This window comes from Lepidothrix coronata, unplaced genomic scaffold (genome assembly GCF_001604755.1).
Source record: "Lepidothrix coronata isolate B3197 unplaced genomic scaffold, Lepidothrix_coronata-1.0 Scaffold75, whole genome shotgun sequence".
In the NCBI taxonomy this organism is placed as follows: domain Eukaryota; kingdom Metazoa; phylum Chordata; class Aves; order Passeriformes; family Pipridae; genus Lepidothrix; species Lepidothrix coronata.
In genome coordinates, this window is record NW_016690255.1 from 4,846,325 (window position 1) to 4,855,217 (window position 8,893).

General features: G+C 35.4%; 1 long non-coding RNA gene across 1 annotated transcript; it reads right to left on the minus strand.

Moving 5' to 3' along the window:
* Positions 1 to 2,746: 2,746 nt before the first annotated feature.
* LOC108499535 lies at positions 2,747 to 8,339 on the minus strand. The gene is made up of 3 exons (XR_001875571.1): positions 8,253 to 8,339; positions 5,630 to 5,724; positions 2,747 to 2,861 (listed from the first exon to the last, which is right to left on the minus strand). It is a non-coding gene; the product is annotated as an uncharacterized LOC108499535 (long non-coding RNA).
* Between the last annotated feature and the right edge of the window lie 554 nt (positions 8,340 to 8,893).

The window sequence follows — 8,893 nt, forward strand, 5'->3', positions numbered from 1 at the left end:
TATACAGGTGAATTCAAAGCTATGACATGTTTGGTTCAAACTGGGGCTTGTCAAAAGCTACCAGTGACAGCACATAGCAAGGAGGCATACAGCTGTCATGTTTCCCCATCAGAGGGGCAAATTCAGCACTTGGGTGCAGAGCACAACCTGAATGTGCTCGTGGAGGGGTGTTGTCAATAGTCAAATTAGGACAAATCAATGTGTTTTAAGGTACTTTCCGAACGCATTTCACTCAAATCGAGGAGACTTTTTTTAGGAAGTGGTTCAAGGCTATACACTTGATTTAATTTTCTTATGTTTAGTGGTTAACTTCTTTTTTTTTTTTTCAGGTCAGTCAAGATACACACTTTTCTGGGGTCTTTTGTCCAAAATTTCCCAATTATCCCTACCTTCTCTGCTTTCACTCCCAGTCTGGAGCTGTTTCAGAGCACATGACCTCAATATTTTCTGGATGAAATTAAGGAACAAAATAAAATCCCAACGCACTCCTGGTTGCACATTCCCCACATGGAAACAGAATAGAGCTAGTCCCAAGGAGGAGCTGGGAACTTTCAGTGCGGCTGCCACGTCCTCTGCACCACCTGCTGTCTTCTAAAAGTCACTCTCTTGGTTACTGTCTGCTAGTTTTGTATTGCTACTGTGGGCAAAGCTGGAACCAAACTTGCTTAATTCTGTCTTTGATTCAGAGACACCTGCAAGTATTTTGTTGAAAACATAGGTCCATAATTTAGCAAAAATACAATTATAAATTAAAGTGTTTTCAAAATTAAAGCAGTAGACAAAATGTCACTACTTACATCTATGTCACAAAGAACATTTATTACTCCTCTTATTCTTAGAGAGGAAAAAATGGTGTTTGAACTAAGAATATTTGTGTTCATTTTCCAGTTGAATAGGTATGTTAGTGAGATGGATATCAACATGATTCTTATGTCATTTAGGGTCACATAATAGAAATATCCCATTGCAAAGAGCAAGTTGGTCATAGTTGTTCTACTTAGGCTTATAATACCAACAATCAATAGCACAATGTCTATCCCCAAGCCTTTCAATTTAATTACACTTTCTATAGCACAATAAATCTTGGAATACCTTATCAAAAAGAGAAAGTCCAACCATATCAGGGATAGAAGAAATTAGATTAACATAAATCAAGATCAGTTTGTTGCACACTTACACTATGGAACAAATAGGAACATTACTGATGAAGATTCAATGAATTTACTCCTCTTTCTTCCTGTGAAAACATGATTAAAGAGTTTTCCAAATTTGTCTGGTATTAGAACATATTTGATAAATCTCATTCTTGGTGTTAAGTCATTGATGTATGAATTGGCATTCTCCCCCATCCCTTGATGGTTTTATGTAGAATCAGTTTCAAAATTATGAAATAATAATAAAAGCTATATATGGGGTAGCTTGAAATGTTGTACACAGCTACATCAAGAGGTTCTTTTCAGAATGAGTTGTCAGAAATAGAAACAACTAGGGGAGAAATAAAAGGATCAATAATCACCTAATGAGAAAAAAAATTCTCACAAAAATTAAACTGCATATTTTCTTTCAATAGCTGAAAGTAGCATGTCTGAGTGAAATCAAAGAAATCATTTTAACCTACAGATGTGTCCTGGGGAAAATGCTTAGTATAAGCAGTGATAGATCTAGGGGACAATTTTATATGAATGCAAAATTTACTCAAGAAAGGTGGTCTTGTAAAAAAGAAGTGCTTTTGTAGATTATATGACGCGTTTTTGTAAAATACACAAACAAATTGGAATCAAACTGATTTTTGAAAGTGAAAGAAAGAAAATGTGTCTAATGTTGGTCATAGTTGGTAAGAGTAAATGAGAAGGGCTGGAAAGGAGCCAGAGGAGACTGACGACTGGCAAGTGGTAAGAATAGGAATGACTTCCTGTGGAACATAACATCAGGAACTTGGAAGATCATAGGCCCCTCAGATCTTGGCAAATTTACATCTTCCAGAAAGTCAGCTGGATATAACAGCATGGCAACTTCCTGCACAGCTGGGGGCAACAAAAAGAAATTTGAAGCTGGTGTTCCTTTCCTGCTGGGTTTTTAGATCTCCAGTTGAGAGGCAGCAGGCAGCCCCAGCAGAGTACCTTTATGTGTGTACTTGTTTCATGTCAAAATAGGGAATAAACTGTTGGAGTAGTGCAGCAAAAGAGACGAAAGCTTGAGGTTTTCTGAAGGAGGCTCACCAGCTGCACACATAAAAATGTTCTGCTGGGAAAACAGAGAACTAATATTCCAAGGACATTTATGAGGAAACAGAAACAATATAATGAGCAAAGAATGGGCAAAACAAGTAGATAATGAGTTGATACTACCATAGTCATTACAGGAGAATCGAGACACTGCAAAAAAAGCTGGGAAGAAGATGAATAAGGGCATGCCATCAGGGACAAATCAAAAACTTAATGGTCTATAGGAAGTAGAAAGTTTATTTCTAAAAGGGCATATTGGGCAATTAGAGACCTGTCAACTAAGTAGGAAGGAAAAGAAGAAAGCAACATAAAACATTATCCATCTGAGAGCAAAAGATAACACATTAATTTCTCTGTCATTAAGACCTGAAATTTTTCACGTATTGAAAAATAGTTGAATTGCTTTCTGGTTTGTTGATTGCTTTTGTGTATTTTATTGTTCATACTATTAAATTCACTCTTAATGAAATTTTAATTCTATTTATTTCAGTGTTTCTTAATACAATATGTACATAAACTCAGGGAATACATTCCAAGAAAGACTTGTCCATCATATCCAAAGTGGCAACTCAAGATACTCCATCCTTCCAAATTCAGCTTTATCTTCTCTTTATGGCATTTTACTTCTTGGAAGTTCTAAAAAGAAATATTTCCAACAATAGGATGGCATTTAAATGATAAACAAGACAGTTCATATTGTCAAAAGTTTACGTCGTGTTATGAAATACTATAATTGTGGGAGACAGACCTATAGTAAGAAATGGTAACTTCCACAAGTCAGTTGCTTATTGCATTTAATTTAATTGAAAGAGTAAAAAATTTCATACCATTTTAAGAAAATAAAACTTGAAATAAGGTTGAATATGCCTGCATTTTATTTTGTTTATTTTCATGATGAAAAGTCCAGACAAGCACAGAAAAAAATATGAAGTTGGTTGAAATTATATCTTCCAGTCTTGATATGTTCCATCTTGAACATTCTCTGCTAGTATTTCTGAGTATTTGTAAATTCCCTTACTTCTTGTGTGAAATGTGTACCAAAAAGAGTAAATCTTGAAGGTATGTGTGAGATCAGGAGATTTGCAGCTACCAGTAAGGAAGACAACTCTAAAGAGACTCTTCTCTAAGACATATTTTATATCTAAGATCTACATTACTTCTTAAAGAGTGCATGTAAACAGCAGCTAGGTCATTAAGAACAGGAATATACAAGAGGTGAAGTTGATGCAGTAATTAAGTCAGTATAGCCAGGAAGGAGGAGACAGTGATATGATTGAATTTAGCATAGCCAGAAATAGAAATTATCTGTTTCCATATATCAGAGGGGATATAGCAAGAACATCAACAGATGAGGAAAAATATGTAATAGAAAACAGTACTGAGGCACAGAAAGAGAATAGTAAATACAAAGCAAAAACTGATTTTTATAAAATATAAAAGAGATTATTTCCTTGTGGTTTCCTAATTGTATAAATTCTAAAATTAATATTTTAATTTATTTCTTATTCCATTTTTCTTACTGCTTCTGCTATTTAATAACAGCTCCACAAATCCTAATAATTAATTTTATTTAATTTGAATTGGCAATGAGATTTTAATAACATTAAAAGCTAATAATTAATTTCCAAAATTAAAATTATTTTAGTGAGCTACAAAGATAACTATTTCTTATATGAGAAATAGTCATTAAGGGAGAAAGGTTGCTAGTTCAGTGTGGTAGGCTGACCCTGGCTGGACACCTGGTGCCCACCAAATCCATTCTATCACTCCCATCCTAAGCTGGGCAGGGGAGAGAAAATATAGTGAAAGGCTAGTGGGTCAAGATAAAGACAGGGAGAGATCACTCACCAGTTACTCTCATGGGCAAAACAGACTTCAAGAAAATGAATGTAATTTATTACCAACCAAGTCAGAGTAGGACAAAGAGAAAATAAAAACAAATAAAGAGAATATATACAAATAAATAAAAGTAAAATAAAATAAAAAACAAATAAATATAAAATAAAAAAAAATCTTAAAACACCTTCCACTCACTCCTCTCTTCCTCCTGGGCTTAACTTCACACCCTAATTCTCTACCTCCTCCCCCCCAAGGGGGTGCAAGCAGGTGGGAAATGGGAGTTGCTGTCAGTTCATCACACATGGTCACTGCCACTCCTTCCTCCTCAGGGGAAGGACTCCTCACATCCTTCCCCTACTCCATCATGGAGTCCCTCTCACAGGAGACAGCTCTCCATCAGCTTCTATGTGAGTCCTTCTCACAGACTGTAGCTCTTCCTGAACTGCTCCAACATGGGTTTCTCCTATGGAATGCAGTCCTTCGGGAACAGATTTCTCTAGTGTGGTTCCCCCACAGGGTCACAGCCTCTTTTGGGCATCCACCTGATCTGGCATGGAGTTCTCCATTGGCTTCGAGTGGATGTCTACTTCCCCATGGGCCTCCATGGACTGCAGGTGCACAGCTGCCTCACCATAGTCTGGACCACAGGCTGCAGGAGAGTCTCTGCTTCAGCACCTGGAGCATCTCCTGCCCCTCCTTCTTCACTGACGCTGGTGTCTGCAATGCTGTTTCTCTCACTTCTCTCTCTGTCTGCAATTTTGCAGCTTTCTTTTTTTCTCCTTCTTAAATATATTACACCAGAAGTGTAACCACAACCTTAGCCAGTGGTGGGTCTACCTTGGAGCCAGCTGACATCGGCTTTGTCAGACAGGGGGGAAGCTTCTGTGAGGTTCTCACAGAAACAATCCCCGTAGTCCTCTGCTACCAAAACCTTGTCATGCAAACCCTAGTTATAACATACTTAATTTCTATTTTATTGTCATAAAAACAATTAATTCACAACTTCTTGCTGCTATTAAGTTAAAAAATGAAAATACATTGCTTCATACACAATGTCACTTGCATTTGGAAACACCAAAAATTACTATATGTGATACATCTTTTTAGAAGAATGCAACAATCAAAAAGCCCTGCATCTTGCTTCACCTATACTACTTCCAAGATTACTGTGTCTATATGATCTCAAGCTAATGTAACAGGAAAAATACTCAAACCTTGTGAAATACTGAGCACCCTTCAATAGCATTGTGTGAATTGAATAAGAAATTCACTCCATGAGTGTATATAATTGGAAAAAACTGTTAAAAATACACAATGAATGTTGCTACTTTCCAACTATCTTGTTTTGAACCTCTGTTCTAAATGATTACCATAGATATCAATTAAATTATATCACAAACTAGAAATCTGTCTCCATCATCTTAAATTTAGCCATTTGTATGGAACTTCATTATTTCACATCTTAAGTTTCACTGGTATTCACCTTCTCTGAGTCTGGAAAGTAGCACTGTGTGAGTAGCACTTCACTGTGCTCATATTAAAGAATGTGGTTAGTTTAAACTCACGTGGTAAGGATTTAAGTGAATGTTGCAATATGCTTCCTAACCCAGCCTATCACTTCAACAGGACTTCTTCAGCTATACACAACGTTTGCTTAATTCTGAAGATGGAGACAAAACAAAAAATTATGTTCAAAGGAAAATATCAGCAGGAATTCTACATATCAGCAGGTGTTTGGAAACAGCAAGATTTCTACGTTTATTTTCTATAACTCCCATAATTACCGCCTCTGTACTTGCTGTAATGATGGCACAGCAGGTGGCAATTTACGTGCCTTAGTGCTGTGATGCTCCTTATTAGAAGTACCATTTTGGAATAACATCCAAAGTACCCACCACAAGTTGAATGTTTCTTGTATAATCAGTTTTCCTGACTCACTTTCAGCACATAAGAAGAATTTTAGTTCAGGACCCACATAATATAAATCCTAACAGCATTTGCACCCAGGTAGCATTTCTTTTGCATTCCTATGCAAAACTATCCTCAATCATGTTTAACAAAATTTGGTTGTGGATGGTTCTATGGATCTATTTTTTTCTTCTCAGAAATTTATATTTGAAATGAATTTAATATTTCATGAAAGTTGCTGATGTGAAAGTCTTTGAACCTGAAGCTCTTTCTTTCCTGCAGAACAGATCCCTTACTGCATTGAGAGATGCTTTCAGGTTCCATGTTTTCTATACCTTTAAACTCTTTCTGCTTCTTCATGGATTTAAATACAGGGACTATGTTAATTTTAGATCACAGAAACGCCTCAAGTTATTAATGAATCACTGTTAGTTTAAAGTGTGTGCCATTTAAAGAAATACTACTGATTACTTTTGGCTTTTTAATTGAAGTATTTTAAAACAGTATTCTTCTGTTATGATAAACTCTACATAAGTGGTACTTTAGAACTTCTCCAGTAAAGTGTATAATAATAATAATAATACATCAAATAGGTGAAATAATATTTCACTTAATGCTAGCTGCTGTCAAATAAACAAATGAACTGAGAAAATAGACAAAACTACATTTCTCTTTTATCTCATCACCATGTGAAATAGTACTTTCTATTTATCTTGCCTAGATTAAGAATTAGACATATGCATATTTTATCTGAAGTATTAATTTTTTAAATCTTGAAATTTTGGCAGAAATTCTAGTAGAACATACTTGTCATATCAATAGCAGTCTTTTATATCAGCTGGATGAAATAAAGAAGTGCAATAGTATTCTATTTTTTTTGTTTTTAAGGGTGTTTAGGGTTTTTTTTCCTCTTTCTACTAGGAAACACTGAAGAAAAGTGAAAAGAAATAAATGGAAGAAATGAACAGAGAACTGTATTTACTAGCAATTGATTAAAATAGACAGGACTAGTCAAATATAAAAATGTGTTCCCAATGCAGAATGCTGTAGAAAATCAACACAACTACATCTTCCATATCTTTATAAAAACCCTTCTTCAGACAAAAAAGCAAAACTGGTATCAGTATCCACTCAAATCTTATAAAATATGCATAGTTCTTGTCTACTCGTCACTGTGGTTGTAAGTTAATTAAACAATATCATGTTTTAAGATCCTTCATCACAGAGATAATACTCCTGAAAATCAGAAAGTAGGATGAAGCCTAAATGATCAAATACGTGTAGAAGGGACAAATTAATAATAAAAGTAGATGCTAATATACTTGAGGGTTTTCTTTATTTAATCTCTACATTACACATTTAATTATGTCAATTTTTTAAAAAATCACACCTCGATCATATTTAAAACTTGCAGTAATACACAAGATCATCCTTTCCTTTTTTATATGTATCTGTAGGCCATATTTTAATCATATTATTTACTAAAGATTGTATTTTAAATCTGGTTTTCCTTTCTGTGCTTATAGACTAATTGCTGCATAATTTCATCTAAATGCCAATGTGCATGCTGTTTGCATAGTCTAATATATCATGATACCTTTCTAGGAAGTACACAGGGCCATAAATTAACTCTAATTTCCATTGCATTCTATAATTAGCAATTATTGGCGAGCTGAACATTTAAAAACAGAGCTACACATTTTCAGACACTGAGAAATATTTCACGAAATCTTTGCGATTTCGTAGATAGTGCCAACTTAATGCACAATGTAAGTTAAGTGTGTTTCAAGGACATAAACCACCTTGTAATCTGCAATCCTTGATATTGTATTTTAAGCAGAGACCTCTCTGTACCACCTATATAACCTAAGTGTACCACCTATCCTAACCTAATCAGGATACAAACACAACTAAGAATTATAAGTATACTAAAATAGTGTAACCAACAGCATATAAGTGCTTTGTAATGCTGTGATGGCATAGCCAGACATTGCATATAAGCATTTTATGTAAACATGGTAGCATTGTGACCACCAGTGGGGCTAAGAATGATTGGTGTAGCTGAAGGGAGAAGATAGTTGAGAATCTGCAAGATAAAGAACAAGACGAGCAGCAGATACAAACGATAGGCAGGACATCCTGCCAAATACCCCAGAAGGATGAATGGGAAAATCAAAGGCAAGATTTTTGGTGAGGAAAGGGAGAGCAAGAAGGCTAAGACACCAACAGTGATTGAGGAAGGATCGAGAAGACAGGAGTCACCTCTCTGATTTATCTCACCAAAGGGCTCTCCAGCCTGGTCACCCTAATCCTGGCATCTCAGTATCACCAAGGAGCATGGCAATCATGGTGCACTCTATGACATCAGCTCCAAGACATAGTATGCTCACCACTAACTTCAGACATAGCTGTTAAGTTGAGTGAGTTCATAGCGGTAATGGTTATTAATCTGTAGGAACAAAACATTAGCATGCAGTGTGTTAGTAATGAATGAATGAATCTATTAAAGTTTTCTTCTTGAAGTTTGAAACCAGCTTGATTTATCAGTCCTCTAAACACTCCCGTCACAGCAATCTCTAATCCCCTAACTGGAATACATGTACATATATTCAGTTGTAACAATACATAAACCTTTGTAATATATTATTGTTTGTGCTGTCACAAGAAGAAACAAACTGCATAGAAGATCAGACCCTCTAAAGCACTGATGACACTCTTGTCTTGTAAATAAGAAGTTTTCTCTAAGGTTTATTCAAGCCAAAAGGAAAGTTAACAAAGATTGATAATTTTTTTCCCCATCATCACAGGAGTAAAATTTGCATTGAGGTTTGTAAGATAACTCAAGTCGATCTCATCCCTACACAGAAATAATTCATATTTTATATTGTTGCTGATGAAGAAGAAATTCTCTTACTATGAGT